Source organism: Photinus pyralis, unplaced genomic scaffold (genome assembly GCF_008802855.1).
Source record: "Photinus pyralis isolate 1611_PpyrPB1 unplaced genomic scaffold, Ppyr1.3 Ppyr1.4_LG2, whole genome shotgun sequence".
NCBI classification, from domain to species: Eukaryota; Metazoa; Arthropoda; class Insecta; order Coleoptera; family Lampyridae; genus Photinus; species Photinus pyralis.
The window spans coordinates 30,178,423-30,205,155 of NW_022170403.1; the positions used below are offsets into that span (position 1 = coordinate 30,178,423).

At 34.8% G+C, this 26,733-nt stretch overlaps 1 protein-coding gene and 1 long non-coding RNA gene across 4 annotated transcripts in view; one reads left to right on the plus strand and one right to left on the minus strand.

The window, feature by feature from the left end:
* LOC116164862 (poly(rC)-binding protein 3) overlaps positions 1-26,733 on the minus strand; it is a 241,458-nt gene that overhangs the window by 35,254 nt on the left and 179,471 nt on the right. The window contains exons 1-2 of one of the 3 annotated variants that reach the window (XM_031479104.1): positions 25,940-25,954; positions 12,213-12,256 (exon numbers count right to left, since the gene is read on the minus strand). The exons of the other annotated variants lie outside the window; for them this stretch is intronic. The gene's annotated coding sequence lies outside the window, so the exon portion shown is untranslated. Of the gene's footprint in view, positions 1-12,212; positions 12,257-25,939; positions 25,955-26,733 lie in introns of those variants that run through there. 3 annotated transcript variants of the gene reach the window in all.
* On the plus strand, positions 7,123-7,555 carry LOC116164864. Its single transcript, XR_004144014.1, has 3 exons — positions 7,123-7,243; positions 7,294-7,420; positions 7,477-7,555. It is a non-coding gene; the product is annotated as an uncharacterized LOC116164864 (long non-coding RNA).

Genomic DNA, 26,733 nt, shown 5'->3' on the forward strand with positions numbered 1-26,733 from the left:
CGGTTTGTTGGAGTTGGGGCTTGCGAATCTTCCCATCTTCGTCTCTTTGGATTTTAGCTCGGTTTCCCCTGGGCTCGCCTCCTCGTGGGATGTTGTCCCGTTTGTACTCAACGAAGCTGCCGTTGACAGGGTGTTGAGGTATTCCGTGTAGACTATGACCAATTCACAGGTTTGTTTGTAGAAGTTGTTGGTGATGTAATCATGGTCTGGCTGTTGTTGCAGGACCATGATTTCTAAGTGGCGATGGTTGATGTAGTCCCTTTCTCTTCTAACTCACTTTATTTTGCAGACGATTTCGTGGAATAAGACCTATCCACGGTTTTTGTGAGATCGAACTACCTATATGCTATTTATATCACAGATTTAATTTTGGTGTCCAATCTTTGTTGAACTCGAAATGGGGTTGTATGATAATTATTAGGAAGTGAACACAAAACTTTCCCCATACACTTGGAATAATCTTTAATTGTAATGCGACATGTTTCGGCTAACAAGCCATCATCTGGCCTAAAAAGTTGTACGATTACAAATTTGTCTCACAAGAGTGATAAAACTTACAAGAAGTTTATAAATATTGATAATACAAGTTAAAAATTAATCGACCCTGACGGGGACGAAGACTTGAGCAAGATAAAGATCGGGAGTCCTGAAGGGAACAACCGACCGAAGAACACAGCAACAACTAAAACTTAACGATTAATAATCTCTAACATTAGCAATTATAACTTACAAGGAGAGGTCGACCCACAATCGGTACGACATCGAACAAGTAAAAGGTCAAGAAACCCTGAAGGAGTAACTAACCGAAAAACTACATCAACCACATCAAATCTAAAATAAAGAATATGTTAACATAACCTATCTCGGCGGAAAAACCTTACTTACAGATTGAAATAATTACTTAACTAGACAGAACATGGTCGAAATTAAAGATTCTTGTAAGTTTTATCACTCTTTGTGAGACAAATTTGTAATCGTACAACTTTTTAGGCCTGATGATGGCTTGTTAGCCGAAACATGTCGCATTACAATTAAAGATTATTCCAAGTGTATGGGGAAGATTTTGTGTTCACTTCCTAATAATTATCACAGATTTAACCTATCTTAACTATAACTATAATTTTTCCTTTTTGTTCAGCATTCAGCTACGTTATACGTAGCGTTATACTTCCGTACTGTTACTTCTAAAAGAAATTAGCCTTAACTTTTTTTCCTGGTTGTTTTATGGTTCCAAAATTTTGGCAAAGATTCCCATCTGTTCTAAATTGAGGAAAATATCGACAGTTTGTGTTAGAGACATTTCATTTGATCTCTTATTCATTTTACTTGCCTCCCTCTCCCCTTGTCCTGGCCGATTAATGTCACATGTGTTGGCAAACAATCCCAAATCGCCAACATGATGCAAACAAATTTCAGGAACAAATTAATTGTCAAATGGCATATAAAGCTTAGCTCTAGCTTAGCGAATATAGAGGGGTGGTTTAGATAATTGCTTGCTGGGCTAAATTGCTCATCTCGACATCTCCAAAACGATTAGACAACGTACGTAGGTAATTAAGCGACTATCTCCCCTATATCTTTATTATGAACGGAAATATTTTCACTGCCGCCATCCGAAACATTAGTTTCAATTACAATTGATCATTCCAAGTATATCAATGTTGGCAGGAAGATATTTAACTTGGGAATGCCGCGTTTATTTGTTTCCGAAGTTGGGGTCACATGAGAATTGAATAAAATACGTTTAGAAGCTCTTACAGGAATGAGACTTCGAGTTCGGTTTTATAATATATTGTTTCTTTTACTATTAGGTAAAAGTGACGTTCCAAAAACAAGCGATCTTCGCAAACGATGATAAATTGCTTCCATACTTACGATTATTCGTTACTTATTTACACTCATATTTTTGTTATGAGAAATACCTACACTCCAACAATCTTTCGATCGAATTGTTGACATAACCATCTCGCAAATAAATTTATTTGGAGATTCTTTGTAAATAGAACGACCCACCTATAGCTTGTGAAAGCGTATCGAAATGGTGTGACACAAAACAATGGAAATCTATGCAAAATCCCATATTGCATCCGACATTTGTACGATTTACGATACAGAACAATACGGATATAATCTGTGCAAATTCCGATTTCTGAAGACACGTTTAAGTCATACTTTTCGAGGCATTAATCATCATCCACTACGGTCTGGACCAAAAAGATCATTAAATGTGCTGAACAATTTGTGGCCATACTCTTTTTGATCGAAAACACTAAACGGAAACGAAGAAAGGAAGCTACCGATATGAACCTAAGAACGCAGCAAAATGGAGGACTCTCATGACTAGTTTAAATTCTTATTAGGTTCACTTTCCAAAATTTTTACAATAAAAATCGACAGGGCCACAAGAGATAAGCTATTCACTGTAGCGTACAGGTAATCCGATACTTAAAATGCGAACATACGTGCCTACCAAAGTTATAATCTCACCGTGAACCTTTCAACAATGTGACAAGTGTATCCATTGTGTGGCTCGAGTTTTATCATCAAATAGTACAATTTTTGTGGAATTTATATATTTTTCAGCAGGTATGTAGAGCTGAAAGAAAATCGGATTAAGGCACAACCATAAGAAACCCCTCGACTTCTTTTGTACAGACTTATACCTAGAGTGTAGGTCCATGAAAACCGAAGCGATGTTTATATGTAAGTCTATCTACTTGTAAATAATATATCAAGTCCAACTTTTACAGAACAACTCAAAGTTTCACAATGGAAAGAGGAAAGTACGTATTTTCGACCGAGGAGAGGTCAAATTTCCAATTTGAGCTATACACAAACAATTTAGATTAACTCCTTTACATCTCGCAATTAAATGAAGGCACATGAAAACATTAATGTGACATTTTGCAATTTTCAGTAGTGCTCTTTGGTAGTTCCTTTTAGTGCTCGAACTCCAATAGTTACGAGGAATGATAATAAAAGAATTTACTAGACTAAACAATACGCTCGATCCTTTATATGTAAATTATGAATATTGCGGTCAACATCTCAACTCAATTACCAATCGAATTTCAATATTAATACTAGCGCTAACGTTCTCCCCGAAGAGAAGCACTCCAAGCTTGTGCGAAATGGAGAATATAAACAATTTTAAGCAAAAGCCGTAGGAAATTCAAATTGGAAGAAGCTTCATCAATGTGCAGATCTCGATGAAGCATCTTTTATAATGAATTACAATACCACTTTAATATATATTTTCCTTTAAAAAGGTACGTTTGATTCGGCTTTCCCATAAATGGGTGAGCGACGAAGTCAGAAAATCATCTCATAATCTTTGTGATTTATTTATGTTAAAAATATCTCGAACTATCTGAAATTTACATTTCTGAGAATCGAAAATATCCTTGTGGATCTAATTACATTTTAACACAAAACAATTTTGCTAATCCAGCGTGTAGTCAAGGCCTTAGTTGTTTATTTTCTTTATAAATGATGGAGTATTCCGTGGAATTGTTAGATTAAGGAATTTTTATACCCCAATTTTATTTGTTATCACGGTGCTCATTAATGCGAATGTAACAGTTTCAATATGGTTTACTAAGCTTTTCGTTTATTTGAGAAAGGTAAAGGTAATTGTGACAATTTTAATCATTAAGAAAAAATTCCATTATTAGGCAGAAATGTTGATTTAGATAAGGAAAATTCTAAAAATTAGTGTGGACGTGACGACTTGAATTTTGTTTTATTGGTTGATGAAGTTTTAAGAAATTTAAGTGGGATTTACATTTAAATACGGGGAGATGCGGAAAGAAGACTCTCTTTGTTGGTTACTGAGGCCGAACTGCTGTTCGTCGGAGCAGTATTTTTTTTGTATAAAATTTTTCGAGGCTAACTTACGTTCCGTTTATAGAAGCCTTTTTGCCAGTTTCGAGTGCTCTTTTTAGAAAAGAAAAAGGAATTTAATTATGCCCAGTTTGAGACCGACTATGTGTTGAAGTGTGAAGAAAAGCTGTTCGAGTTAGTTGTCAAGTAGAAGGCCGGTTTGATTTTCGTTTGTGCTGTTTCCGAAGAAGGCGAGTTTAATGAGGCAATTTGTTTAGAGCGTGTACGGCGAGTTTTTGAAGTTTTTGATTTTTTGAGTACGTTAACGAAAGATATGGATAAACTTTACTACGAAACTATCGGGGAAAGGAAGCAGTAAAACCAAGTTTATTTTTGTGTCACGTGTCATCAGGTATTTTTTTTTGTTTCCGTCGGATTGATTAGTGATTTATGTGACTCGAAAAAACTGTAAGTAACTTTAAGTTTTACTTAGTAATTGATTGTAGTTCTGACCACTCATGAAGAATTTTAATTAAATATTGTGGTCCATTTCCATGTTAACAGGATTGTAATGGTTGTTTTAATTTTGTGTATTTGTAAAATAAAATTTGTTTGTGTAATATCACGAACCCTTCTCACGACGACCAGAGGAGTGTTATGCTCAACTGATTCTCGCTCAAACTTTTTCTTAATTTATTTAACATTCGATTTTTACTCTACAGATTTGTACGGACAATTCATTGTCGATCAAAATTTTGCTTTTGTTTGTTAACGTAAATTGAATTATTTACTCTTAATTAGGATTAATTACGGTTTTAGTACTCGGTTTACCCTAGTGTCAGACGTTGGACATTGTTACCGCAATGTTTATGTTCCGGGCTATTCACTATCCCCCTTGTTTATTTGTTTGTAGTTCTATCCGTTACAGATAAAGCAGAAAAGTGTGCTTCTGAGCTCAAAAGGTCCTTACAATCAGAGTTGAAAGGTAATTTTTAACTCTTCTAAAGCAGCGATTGAATGTTACACAGTGCTTTTGTCAGATTTGGATTATCTAAAAGTATTGAAGATCCAATTGCTTGAATAGCGCATTTCAGAAGGTTTGAATCTCCTGTACTTTATCACGCGACTTGCTATCTCCACCATGCTCTCCCAGGCAAATAATAGTCAGGCTTCTTAGTCCAAAAATTTACACAACAAAATTTTGGAGAAATCTGCCCTCTAATGAAACCACCCAGTATATTTTGTTCAAGTACTAAAGTCGAATTTGACTGAGTCATTTTCTGTTCCAACGGGGTTTTCTGAAGGCCCCATAAATTTGTTCTACCTTGAGGTATAAAAACGAGTTTTATGTAAAAGATTTAATTTTAATCAGTGGGAAGGTTGAAGTACAAAAATATCAGTTATTAAGTATGAAAAAAGCTTACGCATGTCCGCATTCGTCCTAATACTTTCTAATTCGCAACTTATTCTTCGTGAATGAGGGCCACTAAACTTTAAATTACTTTTGCTATTATTGTTACACGTAATCAACATCGCTACTAAAAAAAACAAGTTTCCACCAATATGTAAAACTACCCTTCGCTAGATTACAGGTGACCAACTTAACTGCGCTGGCAGCTCGACGAGAATGCGAATACCAAACACAACCTACCCATGTCAGATGGCGATTCAACGCGCATTGCCCTGAGTTCCCACTACTTTATTATTTTTTTTAGTAACACCCATCCCGAGGTGCAACCTTTTTACACCAATACAAAATAAGCAGAATCCTTCTGCAACTTCAAGCAACCACGCAATATCCCACGACTCACTGGCGCTGCCAGCTTTCGCATCTATTTAAAAGGTCGGGACCGTCTTTAAAGACCACTAGACAGAGTTGAGGGATTTTCAATACAACGTTTCGTTTTGGAGAAATCATCATCAACTTTATGTTTTTTATAATTCCCGTAAAAAAGTCCATACTACATTGGGTGCCATTTTTTATTACGAATACAACGATGAACGGCACACAAAGAAACAAAGTTCGAATCTGTGGTTTCAACAGGATGGTGCACCCGCACACAACGCTCTAATCTAGTGAGAATATCTATAGGGCAAATTTCCTGGAAAATGGAAAATGCAATAGCGACCTTTCTTATATTCTTAAGACAAGCGATCGAACGTTTCTAAACAAAGTTATCGTACACACGGGAAGACAGACGGTCAGACAGCAATACACAATTAAATTCTAAAATGTAACCGGCAAAATGCAAGAATCGTAATTATAACCACGTTCAGAGTGACTAAGATGTAATGTCAATCACTTCAGTTAAAGGGCGGAAGGGCTGGCATATAAATTAGAAACAATCGGCACTGTCACACCCCAGTTTTATTCCGTTGGAAATGTGACGAACGCGACAGCGTAGAAAACTCAAAAAAGAAAAATGCGCCCTCGCTCCTTTAAACCTCATTCTCGTAATTTAAGGGAAAGTTTCGTAGAACGCCGCGTAGCGTATTTAATGGGAAGGGTCAGGTACGGTTAGATTGTGCTTAAATCATCTCCGCGGAAGGAATTCTTTAAAAATCACCAATGCATAAATTAAATTAGGATAACTGGGGTTTCCGGGACGTAAACTGCGCGTTTAATTTCAGAAAGGTAAACGCGTCTATTATCCCGCAAATTTATTAATCCTGAGGCAAGTATAAAAGTGAGATTACTCTGCCTTTATTAAAATTTTTAACATCCCTTTCTAAACTGTTTAACTTAAGATATTAGGTACTAACTTCTGCACTACATTCTCTTTAACGTTAAATTTTGTCTAAGTAACGTTTGCTAATAATGAATGAAACTCCAGGTCCTGGGGTGTTAGTTTCCACACGTCACCGGGAAATGCAAATGATGATTTTCATTTTCATCGAATTTTTCAGATGCTTTAGTTTCTTTAGACATTAAATTTTGGAATGCTTCCATTTTTCATTTATCGAACTTAAAAATACTTCAGGTTGTTCAGATTCTTCCATTTCTTTAGATTCTTTAATTTATTAATCTTTTCTTCAGTTTCTTGAGATCCATATTTTTCATATACCTGAGATCGGATTATTGATAAAAACTTTAATTGATAATAATAAGTAACTGCTATTGGCTATGATTTAAGGTTTCGGATATTTTCGATTTTGGATGCATCATATTATTCTTAAGATTTAAATACGGCATTATTACACTAATAAAATTATCACTAGTAGATAGCCACATAAATGAGGGAATTAGTGTTAATGGTGTTTGATATAAAATCGGGTAAACAAGAACGATATGAACCTGATGGTTAATTAATAATGGGAACGTAATTACCGAAATGGTATAAAACACGCTTCGTTCGTGAAGAACACCAAGTTGCTTAGGTTTCTACAACAAAGCAAGTGAAAAATGAAGGCAGTACTTTTGGTAAGTTGCCAGATTGCCAAAGTTGCATAGTTTTCTGTATGATTTTGTAGCTTACGTTTGTGTTCGCACTTTTGGGTTTAATTCGTGCCAATCCGTCTCCAAATCCGATGCCCAGAGCTAAACCTCAGTATTGGAACTACGGATACGGAATGCCGTACGGAATGGGCTACGGAATGGGTACCTATATTATGGTAAAGGGTTGGTGAATCTCGAACTATACCTTACTATTTCAGGTTATGGATACTATTTCTGAAACACTTAAAAATGTTTGTATGATTTCATGACTGAAAATAAAATGACCTCTACTTATTATTTCTGTTTATCACACAATTGACCTTACCTCAATTGAAATATGAAAAATCGTCCCTTTTTTTGAAAATTTTGATGTTCTGATGGATTTGTCATGGAGAATGTGAAGCCCTATTACACATTTCAAATTCATACACGTTGAAACGTCTTCTGAATCGATCGAAAGCCATTAAGAATATTGTTCCATTCCCAAGTCAATTAAAAATTAAGTCGTAATATGAATCGTAAATCGCTAATGCCTGATTTACATGTGCGTACAAAAACGTCACGCAAACCGCAAAATTGATTACTGTAGATCCAAAAAGTGTATAATACCCGGTAAGTATAAAGGGAAGTGAAATCGGAAGCATCTAAGCCACGAAAATTGCAGCAAATCCCAATGAAATCCCCGGTAGAAATCTAGCAGACGTTCCGTGGGATCAAATAAGAGACACGTACACGTTCTATGAGATTTCATATACATTTAATATTATTCGCAAGTTTGAGTTATAAAAGTTTTATAACGATTTGGTGGTTTTATCAAAGCGAAATTTTGTATTTAAATCTCGTTAAAAAGAATGATTTTCCACCCGAGAAATTAAAGCATAAAACAAAGCTTTTCCCTGAGGAGACCGGTATTCAATTAACAGTCAATGCATACCTGTATTTCTGGATTATTTAGGTATTGGTTGTTATTTCTATTTATTTCAAACCAACAGAATTTCACAAATTAGAAAAGCGCTGTACCAGATTAGCAGTTTCGATTATGGCACAGATATACGATATCTGTGGTTATGGTATGCGTGTGACGAAATATCAAAAAATGTTGCTATTACCAAAAGTTCCTATTTAAGATTGCCCAAATATAAACAGATCTTAAGCCTAATTGTGCTATTCTCTTAGATTAAAGTGCCGTATGTTTTAGTACAATGGTACTTGAAACACAGGGCATGGCTATACCTTTCTGCTAGATTAAAGTATTGCCGTTGTTATCCGTAGCACTTGTAATTTTTTGAAGAAAAGGGGTCCGTTAACTTGGCCCCCCCACTGAGAGATTTGATAGTCGTATTATTTTGAAATGAATGCGCTCGTTATGCGCTCATATGCGCCACCGATAATAACTCTTGCGCCATTATCGTTTTTTAGAAATCCGAAAAAACATTTGGGGGGGCCCAAGTGAACGTAGCCCCCCCCCCCAGTACGTATTTTGTCCCTTGTAACTAGGTCACCTGATACATTTGGTTATGCGCCCAATTGCGCCACTTGAATTAAAGCTAGCGCCATTACGGTTAAGCCGTGACAAATGTTCAAAAAGTGGGGGGGCCAACTTAATGTTTTTAAAAGTTACTTTTTTTTTACATATTTTCATACGAAATTGTACTCTCAGGTATGCGCTGAAATGCGCCGTAAAAAGATATCTTTGCGCCATTATTGTTTTTTGGTTATCCTTAAATATATTTGGGGGGGGGGGGGGATGAAGCTGAACTGAAGTGAGACAATTTTTTTATTTCAAAAGTATATTAGAAAACGCTACAATCTCACAGTGATTCAAATATCCCCAGCAAGGGTTGAAAGTTGAATTATTATGCATCCCCTTTGGTAAGGGTGCAGGGTAGGGGGGTTTAGAATTATAGAGATAAACTATGAAATTTGGTTATAACATGTACATAGAAATTTCAGAATTCTTCAAAATATAACCAACTTTCAAGCTCTATATCTTTTTTAATAAACATTTCACAAAAAAGTAGTGTATATCAAAGTTCTGTAGAATTTTATGGTCTACAATTTCAGATAACAATATTTTTTTCTAAAGTGAACCATTAAAAAGACGTGATTGAAAAACTAAGAAACCAACCAAATTTCAGGGGTTTTGGGGGTGGTACGGGGGAAGCACAAGGGGTGGGAGGTCGAAAACTTAGATTCTTAACCACCAACTGTCTAGGACATGCAAAAGAAATTGGAACTACTTCTCATTTTCCAAGTTAAAACCATCTATTCCCTGGACTAATTACCTTACAAATATTGTGCAAAATTTTACGATAGAAATGCAAAAAGAATCCAGAATTGTTGTAATATTTTGTTAAAAAATGCTAAAAATTGGATAAATGAGAATATCACTATTAGATATTAAATTCGAACCCATAAATTTTGTGAGTTTGTGCAGATGTTCAAATGGCAACCTTTAATGTTGAAAAATATTATGCTAACCGAACTTACTCACCCTTTAGCTTTCATGGCAGTGGCAGTAACACTTTACCTAAGTACTTTTCCTGTAGCCTGTCACTTTACCAGATTCCTTTTCCTGCCGCCTCGTATATTACATTGGCATAGCCTTTGTTAATGTCTATAATGACTCACTTGTCATCACTTTATTTTATCTTTGGACGCGGATTTTTGCCCGAACACGGATTCGAACCAGGTGCCTTTAGTACCGCAATCGTGCTTCCACGCGACTGCACCACTCAGGCCCAAATTTTATATTAAAAAGACAATTTCGGAAAAAATGTACCTGATACCTGAAGTGATACTATACTTGACTCCGAAATTAATTCAATTTAATTATTCCTCGCCAGTAATGGTAAACTTCCCTGACTTTTATGTAAATAACTATTGACGCGATTACTCAAGCTAGCTATTTTCAAGCGCGTGGAGCAAATACGTATTTCAAAATCGATCGCCGGAACCTTGCAAAAAATGCAAGTATCACTTCTTGTCTTGAGCAAGACAAGACAAGACAAGAAGCAAGAATTCTTGCTTCTTACAAAAACGGCAGTTAGAACTCATTAAAACAAACAATTTTTCTTGTTCCAATTTTTGATTTGGTGCCACGGTTCGCAGTTTTTGAAAAATCGTCATAACTCCCTTATTTTAAGGACTATAGAAAAATTTTTAAAACTACCTTTCAGTTCTCTAAAACATTTGTACCTATTTATAATTATTTTGTCAAATACTCAAATGGCGATCGATCAAAAATTTAAAAAAAAAACATTTTTTGATAACCTCCCCATCGAATTTTTAAAATAAAGCATTAATAAAATTCCTACACTATTTACTATAACATTTGCCTTAAAAATTATTTTTCAATATATCCTGCGAAGGAAATCGATGGGGTGGTTATTAAAAAATATTTTTGTAAAATTTTTGAGCTATTTTATTAGTTGAAAAAATAAAAACATAATTGTAAATACTGAAAGATAGTTTTGAATGTTTTTTTGAGTTATGATGATTTTTCCAAAAACAAAAACTTCGAACCAGGGCACCAAATCAAAAATTGGAACTATGAGAATAGTTGTTTGTTTTAATGCGTTCTAACTACCGTTTTCGGGTGCAACGACTGGTCTGATTTTAAGCTGCTGTTCAACTTTCTTAAATAACAAAGAAATTTTTTAAAATAAAAAAACACGAAGTCTGCTAGACTATGCTCGTTCTCTAGATAAATGTGGTGTATTTGCTATTCCTGTAACACGTGACACTGGCAACCCGTGTGAAATTAACGTCCAGTGAAGTATAGTTGTATAGTATATTTAAAAAGTTGCCACTGTCACAGTCATGGCATTTAGAGATTGTCCGAAGGGATGGAATCAAATTATGGGCAGATTTCACCCCTTAGACGGTCGCTAGAATAATGCCAGTTTTTTGGGTGGTACAAAATAAGAATCTTTCTTTTATTAACAGGGATGAAAATTGGAGACCTTTTTGCCGAGGGGTTATACGATTTTTTTGTACGTTAAGGGCGGATTTCACCCCCTCAGACGATCGATAAATGAATTCCAATTTCTTGGGTGGTAGCAAATATGAATCTTAATGTTTTGCCCAGCATGACAATTTGAAACCTTTTATGCGTAGGGGTTAAATGCGTTCAATATTCAATAAAAGCTTATATTATTATTATTATGTGTTTATACGTTAGGGGCAGATTTCACCCCTTCATACGTGGATAAATGAATTCCAATTTCTTGGCTGGTATTAATATTTAACAGGAATGAGAATTTGATACCTTTTTTGCGTGACGGTTAAACAATTTTTTTTTGTACGTTAGGGGTCGATTTTTCCCCCTCGCACGGTCGCTAAATTAATGCCAAGTTTTGGGTGGCAGGAAATATGCGAGTCTATAGTGCTCCCTCTAACTAAATAGACCGAGAGATAACGACAAATTTTTTGCGATGATTAGTAAACGTCTGTCACAGCAATTTTCTCTTCGCATAGATTAAAACTACCGTGTAAACGTATATCATACGTCTGTTGAGCGTTAGTTCTTTTTTAATGTAATCTTTTAAACTTTGACAGCACAGTTTAATTAATGGGGCGGACACGGTAAAATAGAACCCGCACATAGCAGAAAACTAAAAAAATTTAATGTTTAATTTAAAAGAAAATGTGTTTCTCAAACTGGAATCTACTGCTAAATTTTTTGAGTAAAAAAATCATGTTCCCCAATAATTAAAAATTAAGTGCTGCAGCAGAAAATGAATTTTTTTATTAAAGAAAGTTGTCACTCAGCTTTTCCTTAAATTGGAGGCTTAATTTTGCGATGGCGAAAAGAAAACAACGGCGGTACACTGCAGCACAAGTTTGTTTTAAGGCGACGATGCCATGCGTTATAAATGATTCGAATTTGCAAAGCTAACTGAATCGTGCCTATTTTAAATAATTGCAAGATTTTGATTTAGTAAAAACTTACCAGTACAGATTGCAATACTCGTAGCACAGGACGGCAACACATACCTGAAACAAAATATCTGCGTTAGATGTATGATAATAACTGATGATCTTCTGGTAACCATTTATGTTCATTTAATCTTTAATTAAGAATTATTTAAAAAAATTTAACGCGAAACTGGCTCCATCTAAAAGGAAAGGCGTAAACAGTCCCTTGAGAATAGAGTGGAGATGTAATCAAATAAAACTATCGAATTATTTTACCCTACCCCTAGATGGCCTAGATGGTGCGCTCCTAAAAAGGTTCAGTTTTGTTATTTTCGCGTACGCAGGCACCTAATCGAGTTCAAATGTCGAAGGTAAACTTTTTGCAAAATCTGAAAAGGAAAGAGTACCCCAAAATCGTAGGGTCCAACCTCTCAGCCCTCAACAGGAAGGCTACACTGCCTAACCCTCGCACACATACAATACACTACAACTACATCAATGCCAATACACAGTAAGTACCACATACTGATATTGAATGAGTTGCTGCTGATACTGGGTTTTGGCAAACATTTTCTTCGTAACGGTAGTAAATAGAGCTATCCTCGTTAGGTAAAAGGATGCAGAATTAACACAGTATCTACACGAAAGTGAAAACTGATTTTCGAAGAAAATGTTGATTAGTGTGTTTTGGAATGGGACAGCCGAGCAGCAATTAGGTACTATTTACTATAACACTTTTTCACAAACGATCTTCAACATTTAGTTTCACACAATACGTAAAAAAATTAAACCTTTAAGGAAGCTTAATCGCTGTAGCGATAAGCCAATTTAAAAATTTATCTTCTCCAATAAAAAAATATCGATGGAAACTTCAAATTGTGTTCTCGAACTTTCGATTCGCCATATATTTGAAACTCAATCTGAAGCGCTTCTCAAGTTTCCAAAGTAGTTTTATTACATATTATTTATTACAGACTTCAATTAGAAATACTTTATCTTTAACATCTTTATGGCAATTCTTTAGTTAAGTAGTTAAAAGTTATTCAATCGTGTAAGGAAAGCAATTTCCTACAATCACCTCCTAGATAAAAACTTTGAAAGGAAAACATTTTTCTGTAGATTAAATACATTTAAAAAAGCCTTGCGAATGACAAGTACGAAATTTAACTTTTTTATATTTTACTTGAAAATTAATTACTGCTATAATTAAAAAGTGGTCCCAGTTTTTCTTATTATCTGTTTGCCTCTAACTTATTCCCAGTTTACATCATGCACAATCTCGGGGGAAAAGATACTTTCAAATACATGTAAACGTCTTTCGCTGCGTATATTTATTTTCATTAATTAAAGGAGTATTTGCTCAAGACGGAATTTTAATATACGACGCTTTTCGACTGTATTATATTACAAACAATGTTAGCTTAAAGTTTGTTTTTGCTGGCTGGATTTAGATGTTCTTAGCACTTAAAAAAGGGCACATTCATGTTCTTTGTGCCCAATGCTAACTTGATCTCTAATTAAAATGTGCTTAGGGTTGTAGAAAAAATAGTGCTTTAATAGTTTCGAGCGTTTTAATTTGAGATTAATGGTTATTAACGTCATTAGGCCGTTATGTGTCAAGTAACGGACGCCGTTAGAATTTTGAAGCATTTAATACGCAATCGGAAAAACTTTCATCGATAATCATGTCCATTGGTAGCATTAGCACGTGAAGACTCAGATAAAGATGTTCCAAAAGGCTGTCTTTAAACCGAAAGGAACTTAGCATCATGCAATTAATTTAACATAGTATCAATTAAAGGTAAGGGATAGGAATCGCGAACAGTGAGTTTGCCAATTTTCCCAATTCATTACGGTTTTTGTTGTGAGTATGTATCAATTAATTGTCTTTAAATTTCTTGCCGAATGGCGTTGTATAGAAATGTATTTGTCGCACAAGGCGCTGCCAAAATGTGTCACTCACACTTTGAGAAACTTGTTTTGAACCGGTCTTTACTGTTAGCTGCGACGTTCTTGTATGGAAGTTTCCACTCAAAATAAAAACTGGTGCTAGATAAACTTTAAAATGACAATTTAACGTATTTAAGAACGTAGCCGCTCGCAAGATTGGGTACGAAAATAATACATTACTCGCGCAGAAATAATAAGAACGAACTCCTTGATAGGCTAACCTCGACTACTGTCTAAAATCCCGCACATACGGACTAATCAATGCTTATCTCAAAACGCACACCTTGTTATCGCTTTTTATTTCTGAACGTACCTTCGTTCATGTTCGCTATGAAGCGGTACATGTGTAAATTTTACATTACATTTTACATTTTTGAAAACGGCTAAATCGACCACCATAAACATGTAACCCACCATTCCCTAATCCAGATTCACATTGATCCAATGAGTCCAACTTCCCAAGATGTTTTGAAAATTAATCCGTAATGAATTTCGTTGACGTGTAAAAACGTGTAAAATTTTTTTATTTAAAACAATTTTTTTTAAATTTAACCAGACCATCCAAGTTTGATTTTGTACGTATTTCTGCAATGGAGGTTCATATTATGACAGCATTAAATGCACCTCATCGAAAATTTTAAATTAAAAGGAGTCCCAAGTTTAGTGGCACCTCGTTTGAAAGAGATTTTAATTATTTGTTCGTTATTCTTTCAATCGCAATCGTAAATCAATTTTGAGTTTTGGACAATATCTCTATCACAAAACCCTACGTAGGACGAAGAAAAGAATGCCATTTATTTGATTTAATCCAAAAATCTTCACAATTAATTTTCCAAATTAAACAAAGCGCTGTATATTGCCGAAAACAGAATTACAACATCTCCTATTTGGGACGATAAATGGATTTTTATATTTTTATTTGGGAAAGACATAATACAATCCATTAGACAACTAATTTTTTTTTCAAACAAACAAGGGGTGCTAGAGGGGGTAGTATTTTCACAAATATGTTATCACATTAAAACTAAAAATCGATTTGTTTCAGGTTCTTTTCCAATAGTGCATTTTCACGTTAAAAATTCAATTTGTTCCATACATATTGACCGCTCTGTAAGAATGTTTGATTTTTCATTACTCTTGCGCTATTTATAAGAAATGTAGGTAAATGCAATTAACAAAAACAAACTAAATGAATGTACTAACTGTAATAAATTTGAATATAAAAAAATATACTAGTTCTAGAAAGCTCCATATATTTCCATCAATTTCCCAAATTTAAGTTAAAAATATAGAGGAAATGAGCAATTTTTGCCTAGAAATAATTTCATTATAATTGATACTTATAACCGAGAATAAGTACTCGTACTTGTTAAGTACCTTACTACATCTCCACCCTAATTATGTTTTAAAATAAAAAAGCAGGTAGATGTATTTTTTATGGATAGATTTCAAATGCCGATTCTATAGCAAACCCATATCGAGCGAGTACATACTTAACCTCTTACAGTAAGAGGGATTATTAAAGCCATTACACTCATTACCCAATAAGCTCTCGCAACAGAATCAAAAAAGCTATTGCTTGCAACAGATGTTAAAATTGGCTACTTAACGCAAATTCTATTGAAAAATTCTGCATTACTTGATGTAATAGTTATTTATTATATTAGACGATAAATGGATATTTAAACCATTGACTGAACTAATTCACGATATGGTTGGTTTCCCTTTATCGTCGTGTATAATACAAAACTTTATTTTACAGCCGAAACCATATAAATCATTGTAAAGCTTCTGAGAATTCTGAATTTAATTTAGACGTCAAAAATAGCAAGCTTAGGTTCTGTCCTAGCGATCGTTTCTATAGAAACAGAATTGTCATATGTTCTGAACGTCATTTTACATCGTGCTCTCCATCCCATTTGAAATTAGAATGACACATGTCATTAGAATGCATAATCATCTGCTTCCCTTTATATACCCTTGCGGTTAAAGTGATCACTTTATCTACCCTCACGGTTAAAGAGCGACTTAGTCCACTCATTCAAACTTATTAAAATGTCAATTTAACATAAGCTATAAAATAAAATATACAAATAATTGCACCTCTTATACAGAGTGTCTTAAATTAAGTAAGATAACATGGCTATCTTTGTTATTATTATACTTACAGATTCAGCAAAGTTGTGTAGTTTTTTATGCTGATGGATAATCCGACGCGATTTTTTGAAAAAAAAAATAAATCATTTCGTAGATAATTGGAATAAAGTGAAAATCGCCATTTCTAAAAGTTCAAATATTTTAGTAAGAAAAAGAGGTATCGAAAAAATTTTCAAGATTCAATGGGATAAATTCAATGGACCTAGAAAAAAATTTTTTTTTCGAGATATTGACATCAACTTCCTTATTTTAAATGGATGCCATATTGGGTTTTTATGTCACTCGATAGAGAAAAAAATTACAAAACCAGTGACACTAAACACTTAGTATGTAATTTAGGAATGAACCTTGCATTGTTGCCTCGAAATTCTAGGATCTTTAATGTGGTAGTTTCCCGTTGCTTTCCACATGCTACGCAGTTGGTTAGAGTTTTTGTACTATATGATGGTGCCGGAACTGCTATCGAAACATGTTTTCATTAGTAAAAGTTTAGCATTTTCCTTGAAACATAAGTTGCTGTCATAAAACGGTAGAAAAACGTCCATCAAACTGCAAATTCATTATACGTTGTCTGCATCTGCTTTACGGAAAAACTGTAAGCCGAGACCGTTTTTCAATTTCGAATTATAGCTTTCCAGGAAAGCGTTCCTGTTAGATTAGGAAATAATCCTCTCTTAAATTTGCTATGAAACTTTTAAATGAAAAACATTAACTTAAAAGCAAAATGAACTTGTTACGGCGAAATGCATTAGTGTTAAACATAAAATTTACTTTACTGAGAGTTTTAAGGAATTAACAAGATTTTGCGTGCCTTTTTAGAGTTTATCGCCACTTCCCTTATTTGCGAGAAAATTTTCATATTTTACGCGAGAAAGCTCTGCGGTTTCAAACTATTATTAATACCTACTAGTTTTAATTGCTCTTTTTCCATGTCTAGTGGTGTGATTAACAATTTGTGAAGGTAGATTATGTTTACTATGAAAAACTGTTGTAGTATTTTAAATGAATAATAAACTGTAATGGCCCATTACGTGTGTTGTGCTTTATTTGTCAGCACTTCAAAGCAACGCCTGCGGCATTACAGGAAAGTAATAATAAAAATCCATTAACATCGATTGTAGCATGTGCATACCTGGGGTTTATTCGTGATCGTTAGGTAAGTCGTAACACCGGCTGTAAAACAAATTCAATACTTTCTGAATTACTTTAGAAACGTTCCACCTGATGTCCGCGTTTTCAAACTCTCTCAGCATTCGAAAAGTAGATTCTGAGCAGCCACTCGCTCCACTATGGCGAGGTTTCAGTCTAATCACTTCACCATGTAATGCTAAATAAATATTTTCGACGAGTTTTGAGTAAAAGTAGTCAATAATTGTCGATACACTCGATAATTCTTTGTCATAGTTGTAAGAAGGATTTTGCAGTTTCTGTTTTAAAAAAGATAACAGTTCTGTTCTGCGCAATTTTGTCGGTCCATAACTGTTCTTTTCGGTTCTAGTGCTTTAGAAAGTATGGCATTCAAAAAATTCATTATAACAAGGTGATTGTTAATTAATTGGTTTGAAAAAGAAGTAAAAAGTCACGAATAGCAAAACGTGACGTATCGCCAGTGTAGCTAATTTACAATGATAAGAGGAATAAAGGACGAAGAGGGAAATATATATTTAAACTTAATTTATTAATAATAATAATAATAATTTATTGTCTCTGATCAACGTTATTGACATAGACATGGTCACAATGAAACAACCGAAAAAATACACAAAAATTATGTATGGTGTACCTATTGTTTTTTATTTTTATTTTCTAAAACCTCGCACCTCCTTATTAAAAATTGATAATCCACCGATGCCAATCATAGAGTAATATTTTATCTAATAACTTGTTAAGAACCGTAAAAAACCGAAAAGAACCGGAAAAAATAATGAGTCCTTTCCTGAAGGAATAACGGTTTCGGTTCGGTTTTCGGTCCTGAAAAAAATACCGATTTCGATTCGGTTCTTTTTCGGTTAAGCAGTCGCGACGATTGTTTACATGACCCTTGAGCTGCCATTTCGTTTCTAATGAAAGGTAAGTTTATAGTAGACTTGTATCTAAATAATGAGTTGTAACAGTTTAGTTTATTTATATTCAAATTTCAAAATTACCGCTTGCTACGTTAGGCAGGATATAGGTGAGATGGCGTTACTTGTACGCGTGCTTCTTTCCTCGCGCAGAATCGCGTAATTTTTTCACTTCATTTCCGTTTTAAAGCCAACGAGGTTGTACTTGTACAGCGTGGCATTGTGAATTCTTCTAAAACCAGTGGGTAATATTTGCCATCATTCACGTAAAATCTCTGGCAATTTTACCTGTTTATTGGCGTTGTCGAGTAGAGTAACTCAGAAGCCGTTTTCTCCGTTGTGAGGCTATATCTGGTGGAAGTTCATCGCCCTACCTACATGTAAGTGGAATGGCGTTGGTTTTCTTTTACGTTATGTTATCTAAAATTCTTTCAGATTCACAACCTCTTGGATAATTTCCATATTTCATTGATTTAAGTATTTTTCATTACCCTCCTGACGATTTCAGGTATGTTATTAAAAATCTCGTTAAGGGAGTGTTACATCTTCATTACTTTTAGGGGGTCCATGTAGTAGACGAATTCTTGTACCGGTCAATCCATGTAGTAGGTCAATCCTTGTACAGACGAATCCTTGTATGTAAATGAATTTGCATCTTGCGAATATTCCGGAGTACGAACACCTGTTGATTGCCGGCAGCTATCCGGCGTACCACGGAGTAGATAAGCGCTAACACCTAAACGATACCGGGAGCGACCAGCTGATTGTGGAATTTTCGGAAGATACGATCTTTTACACAACCCTTTTTTTTATTTGCTTCAATACCGTTAATCTAGTGTAACCTTCCGACGATTTATGATTGGAGCTTTGTATTTTGTTCGCATCAAGTGTTTGAGGTCGTGGCTCTCTTCAAGAGCAACGCACCTGTATTTAACGTATGGGTAAACGAGCCGGCTACGAGTAAGCTTTTTTTTTGGCCCTTCTGGCTCATATAATCGTTCCGAGCGTTGTAGCTTGGGGTTTGTTTTTGTGTTACAGAACTGGAACTTCGAAGGAGAGCTCTTTTTCGGAGAAGACAGCGTATGTGTTATTCAAGGTAAGATTTTTAATTTACTTGTACCCAGTGTTGCCTATATGAGTTGTTATTCGGGTTAACTTAATTCAATCTTGGAATCTATTTGAAATCTTAACTACATTTTTGCTCGATCATTGTTGTAGGGGTCTGGTAACGTAATTATTAGGGAAGTGTTCATGAATTTATTTGGGGATTATTTTTGTCATTTAAAGTATTTGTTATTGTCGTATTGAAGATACATTTTATTTGCGATCCTGCACCGTTTTGCCAGGATTAATAAATCAGAATTGCTCGTAGTGAATTTATTATTTGGCTCTCTTGTGTTTTCCCAATTTCTATACAGGAGAGGTCAGAATTTGTGCAAAATTGGATGGCGCTCAACTAATCATTTCTAGTGACTACCAAAGATCAAAAACTTATGTTATATGCCCAAACGAACAAACCGCTGTGGAAGATTCTCATCTCGAGCCCTTCTTTTAATTAAGAATCTGAGCTAGCTGGCCGTTTATGCGGCGGGGTTTGAGTTTTACAGCGCCGAACTAACCTCACGTTATAGAGTTTTGACCAAGAATTAGAACCACTTAATTAGCTACATCCCTTGTTAGAGATACCAACCCTTCCGCGGATGTGTTCAGAAATTCAAACAAAAAAACACTCTTGAAAGAAGATGCGGAAATTGCCCAATCGTAAAAAAAGAAGGCGTAAAAAGAGGGGGCCCAATTAGTTAAAGAAGAAGAGCTTAGAATAGACGTGAAATAATCTTGAAGGAGAAATGCAGTTTGCGTGGTAAAAGCTCAATGAAAAGGAACGTAAACGGAAGCAGGAAGCTGGAGTAAACGAATCGCAAAGGAAACGTAGAGGTGGGGTGAAAAAGTGAAAAGATATGCTGGGCGTTGAAGAAGTGAGAAGTTATAAAGACATGGCGAAATGGGCTTGCGGAGAAATAAATGAAAGAGACAAAAGAATGTAGTAAAGGTAAAAATCACAGACATACGAAGATGCATTGTCGCGAAGAATGAAATGACAAACAGACACGAAGAAAAAGGGAAAGGAGGAGTTATAGCGCGTAGATAGATAAGAAAAGAACGTAAAGTAAAATATACACTAAAGTGGCGTAATGTTCCACACTTAAGGAGGAGTGTTGGTAATGAAAGAAAGTGAGAGAAATGAGTTTGAAACAAGAAGTGCAAAGGAGGCAGAGGAGAGAAGTGCCACAATGAGGAGCGATTGAAGAGGGAGTAAAGAGTTCATTAAATTGAGAAAATACCTGAAAGTTCATTTTCATTCTTAATGTGACAATTTATAATATAATAAAAATATCTTCTTCTAGCACTCCCTCTGAATTATAAGCAACCCTAGAAAAATTTAAATCAAAAATGAGAATACTTTAATTCTCCATCTATACGTACAGGAAATTTTTGCTGAGTGTAATAAATTAAAACAATAAGGCAACAACGTTAGTCTTTATTTCTATTTCTATTCAATGATTGTGGCAAAATGGAGCGAATTTCCCACAACAAAGAAAAGTATTGTATGTAAAAATTGAAAGGCAATGGTAATAGTAGATGCAATGCAGTATATGTAGGTAAACTCCAATAACAAAACCGAACTAAATCAGTGATAATAAGGATGCAAGTCAATGCATGAACGGAAATTTGCGAGTACGAGTACATCCTGAAAATGGAAACATTCATAATATCACTATATTTCTTTCTGTACTTATTGTTTAAAATAATTCTTGAACTCTGCGTCATTTTGCAATGCAGAGATCAAAGCAAGTATAATGTACAGGGTAGTTCAAATTCGCGGCTCACCATTGGGACATCACCAAAAATCTGGGAATGTTAAATTCCCTTTTCATTATACTAGCTTGAACGGTCTGAAATCCCGTTAGCATCTTGTATGGGCACCTGGAGAATCTGAATATTTTAGTAGAATTTCCATTACTTGCTAGATGTAGATTGTAGAAGCTACAGGTTGCTACTTTCTTAATTCTTATGGACGCGATATTAGATTTTTACGGAATGAGATACCTAGAGGACAAAAAAATAACTTGTCACGCTGTATATTTTTACATAAATAAATTTACAAGAAAAATTTAAATGTTTTAGATTCATCCACGGGAAACTAGATTAGATTTTGAAATTATTATATATATTATATTTTTAAAATATACAGTGTGACAAGTCATTATTCTTCCCTTTTTGTCTATCTCATTTCGTAAAAATCTAATATCGCGTCCATAAGAAATAAGAAAGTAGTAGCAAGTAGCTTCTACATCTAGCGTGTTATGGAAGTTCTGATAACAGATTCAAATTCTTCGACAAAAGTGCCCATACCGTCCATTTCCGGTCGTATCTCAGTTATTTTTAAAGATTTCTCAGAAAAAGGGGCAAGTTTGCCCCCATTTAACCTACACTGTATCCCTCACCCGAAATCCCAATGGTGAACCACGAATTTGAACCACCCTGTACAAGACAGATCGATTGTAGCTCAATTTGGAAGTAATTATCATAGAATTTTATAGCAAGTACCTCCCATTCCGGGTGGTCATTCACAACAGCCCTGTGCTACAGTAGCCATTTTTTATAAAATGATAATGACCGCATTTTCCGCACCACGTTCATCATGTTTTCCTGGAGACCCGTGATCACATCAAATCTTGAAGAGAACTCTTTCTAAGGATAGTAAAATGTCCAGGTTTAAGGAAGTCTTTAAAAGGCTTACTTTATTCAGTAATTCTAATTCAAAATAGCACCTATTCTCATTTATATCCAGTAATAGATTTAACACGTTTTCCTCTAAAAGTGTCACTAAAGTGTCAACTTCAGAGAGAACCTTTTTAAGAGAGTGGTTAGGTTTAATAATAGGTACCTGCATAGAAGACGGTTTTCGGTAATATAAATAGTCAATAAACATAGTAGAAATGACAATAATATTAAACAAGTTTGCTGTGGCTAGTACAGATACCTTATTGATTGATTTATGTCGAATAAATTTGTTTTATCTATAAATGATTAGCTTTGTGTTTAATCGAGCCCAAATTACGACCCAGATAACAGATCTCATACCAATTTTCTATTCGTGCACCAGGAGTTAATTGTTACATAATTCTTTGCAATTGTGGGAGTTGGGGTTTTGTTGATACTTGAGTTTAATTGAACTAGCTGGAGAGATGTTTATGTGACTTTAGTTAAGTCTCATGCAAAGCAATCATTTTCCCTATGCTGTACCTCTCCGTGTTGTTATAGGCACAATCGCGATACGGCACCTCGCAGACCACTTAAAATTCTTGAGGGGGTTGCTGTGACACCGAAATGGGTAGAATGTCCGAGTGTTTTTTTTGTATTTCTTCCCCCTCAAAGAAAAATTTGAACTGTATTGGAAATTCTCTGAAAAATGCTTGATTTTAAAGATAAGGGGAGTCGAATTTTCGTTGGGTCACCCTGTATACTTAAATATTCGTTTAATTTATCTTCAGTTATCACACAACTAATTGTTTTAACATTTACTAGCTAGAAAGTACAAAATCGTACTTGAAAATTAGAAGTTACTAGTACTAACAGTGCTAGTGTAATCCCAAAGGTATCAGAAAAATGAACGAATATTTAATTAATTCTTAAGCACTGCTGTGTGCTTGTTTATATCCTGGTTATCAATTTCTCGTGTACTGGTTAGTGGCATTTGGACGGTAGCCATTACAAGGTAATCCTTAAAGGTACCACTGAATTGATTGGATTTATATTTACTATCTAGTAAGAACGAAACCGTACTGTACTATTGCTTATTTATGCGCCGGACATCAATATCCCCTGTAGCTAGTGAGATTTGGAAGGTAGCCAGTACTAGTGTAATCCTATCAGAAAACTGAATGTACAAGGTGTCACATTAATAAAGGTCACAGATATAAAAATAAGGTTTTCTCTTATATTCTCACTTTTTCATCATATTTGATAATATTATATAGTATCATAATATCATATAGTAATTATATCGCGCCCTAGACGACTCATCACATTTACTAAAACGACTCTATTAATATGTGCTGCATCAAAATGATTCAAAATTAATACAAGATTGCGATGCATGTATTTTTTATGCTTGCTTGTTCAGTATATTTTAGGAAAAAAGTGATTTTTCTACTTAACCATGAATCGTGCGCCCTCTAGCGATAAACCTAGAAACTTCCAAAGTTTTTTTTCTTGGCCTCTTTTATTAACAAACATTTTTTCCCGAAGGTGTCCAATAAACGGTTCCATGGATATGGCCTGTGACCATTATTAATGGAGCACTCCGTATATTTAATCAGTCCTTAAGAAGGGCTAAATGGTACTGCTCGCCACCAGCCAGTACAATATCGACCTTCGTAATAAGTGGCAAATTTTGTTTAAGATTAGGAACAAGAGCCTTGTCGAACAAATCGAGGGTGGCCACTCGCTAATTCCCATTAAATAAAAATTAGGACATTACCATCAGATGATAAGGGTACTCAGCTGTTCCTTTAGGGAGGGTATACTTGCTCAATTAATTAATGAACTTGGACCCCGTTAATCTCCCTGCAGTGTTTGGTAAATAATAAGTATCTCGACAACGATTGCATCAAATTTACCCTTAGATCCAATCACCTCATATATAGTTGATCGTACTTTTTCATAAACCATTGAAGCAGACAAAAAGAGAATTAATGCGACACTTTCAGTGAGGGACACGCTTTAGAAGCAGTGGGCATTCGAGCGACAGAAAACCGTTATCCCTTATTTATTATAGACAAAAGTTAAAAGCCTGTTTATTGTGAGAAATAATTCTAAAGAACAAAAAGGTATATTAATCACGAAATATGATTGTTGTGTTTCCAATGAGCGCGCATTCTATTAAAATTTAAATTTAATCTAGAAATTCTTCCATACGTATATATACATATAAAGCTTTTCCCCAGCAACATTTAGCTGAAGTTTGCTTGGAGCTTTCACCTCTTTAGATATTCCAAATGCGAATTTACTCTTGCATGCGGTGATCTTTTGTAAATTGAAACCTCTTTGTTTGTGTTTATTACGTTTTACAATAGAGATATTACTATTGCACCACCAATGTGGGGCTTTTTGTGAAATTATTTTGCTTTTGAAAAGAACACGTATAAAATTAGTCAATGTACCACATGCTGAGATATTTGACAGTGAGAAAGACCCGATATTTATCGGGGAATCGTCTGTGACATGGACGTAGCAGAATGGGGAGATAACATGAGCTAAAACGTGAAAGGAGGATGAGCGTTCCCTGGTGGCATGACAGGTCCCGATATTACACAAGATCACCGACACCTCTGCGACTCCCAAACCAATTAGATAATGTAATACGACCTTGCTTACAGTTACATTTAAATATATCCTCCTCGCACCTTAGGGGATTTATTAATTGGATAAATTTTAGCAATTCGCACAGGCGTACTCGCTCACGAGGGGTAATTTATTCGGATTTCAAAACAATAAACGATTTGAAAATTATAATAAACGCTCCTTTTGTAGAATTTGAAGTGCGCTCAAGCGAGATTCAATGGTTTTGTATTTTCAGTTCAAATGCATTCAAACAACAGGCAAGATAAGATAATAATTCAAGCGACGTTGAAAGTGGAATCCTGGGGATTTTTAAGAGAAATTTCACAATTAGTAGCTAATTACCGACAAAGACGGAACGCTCTTTATTAAATCAATACAATACAGGCTCATCACTCCCCAAAAAAATGTATCTTAAATTCAGATATAGCGAGTAGGTACGTAAATTAAATGGAAATGCAAAGATCCTGACCAAAATTTATTTCATTTTGTAGATTTCAACTAATTTTGACCAGAAACAATCTATTTTTAGCTACTGATTTTTGGGACGGTGCCTCAACAAGAACAACAGTTATAGTACTTCGAGTGAATCGGGAACAGGAAAAACTGTAGGCCCAATATAATATTTCATTCCCTAAGTCATTTTGGTATAGAGTTCGGATGTGTAACAATTAAATATAATTCTTCTCTGTGGTCTAGGTCAAAAGTTTTAGAGCAAAATGTACCCAAAATTATTCTTGACACATGAATATGGAGTTGTAAAAGCTTTCAAACGTATTAAACACATTATGTTGACGCCGAAAAAGTAAATCACATGCACTTGATAACCGTCTGTGTTTGATTCAAAGATGTAAAATTCTTTTTCTGAGGCTATTCAGGCACCAAGATCGTTGGGAAAAAGGTTAAGAGCATTATCTCAAGCAACGGAAAACTTTGATGTTCTCGAAAACGAGAAGCACACAAAATTTGAGAAATGGCGCACAAATCGGCACAAAATAGGCACAATATTTTGAACATGTAGCAAAGTGAGATTCCGATTTAAGGATACTCACTTAATCCACCTGAATGGAAACTTAGGTAATTGTTTGTCTAAGTCATTCAAACAATTAATGGACTATTGAATTACCTATATTTTAAATTATTCGTTTACACAAATGAAATTCAGATGACTCAGTGAAAAACTCACCCTTAATTTAGAAAATTCAACGTCACTTTTACACTAAAAACGATGCAATCGATTCCAACGTCAATACAAAACTACCTATTATAGTAAAAGTTTGATAGTGACGAAATCTCTCTTTGATAACCGATGACCCTGACTAATACGAAACTTGTATTCTCAGTTGCAGTATGAATAGCCTATGAGTAAACCCCATTCGGCTTGAATAATATTTCATAATAAACATTTGATATTAAATGCAAAGAGGTTTCCACAGTACTGTGACCACGATTCAATAAGAGTTACTAAAATACAAGAGGCTGTAATTTTGAACCAGTTTCAAAATTTGTGGTTTTGGGACGTAACTGGGGTTTTAACCATTTGCAAACAAAATACAAATTTATTTTCAAAAAAATAATCAACTTCAAAAAATCGTCTCCCATTTGAAATGGGGTAAATAACGAATCGCCGTGCAGACGTTTGCATTTTCGGCTATGTGTGATTATTTATTTATTTATTTAGATCATAATGAAATAGCCAATAAAATCAAAGGTTTATTGTGCGTCGGTAACCAACGAATACAGGAACCTTTGTTTTTATTGGCTATTTCGTAATGATCTAATGATAGTGACCTATAATACTTGATAAGCCAATCGCAAAAAAATCAACCCCAAAAATTCGGCTTACTTCTGGTAGCTGTGATTCTCTGAATTAAATTTGTTAAATCGAGTCAATCCCCATTTAGTTTCTTCGTAATTTTGAATGCCCACAATGGCGGATTGTTCCTAAAATGGCTACGTCTAAATTGTCAGTTGGTTAGT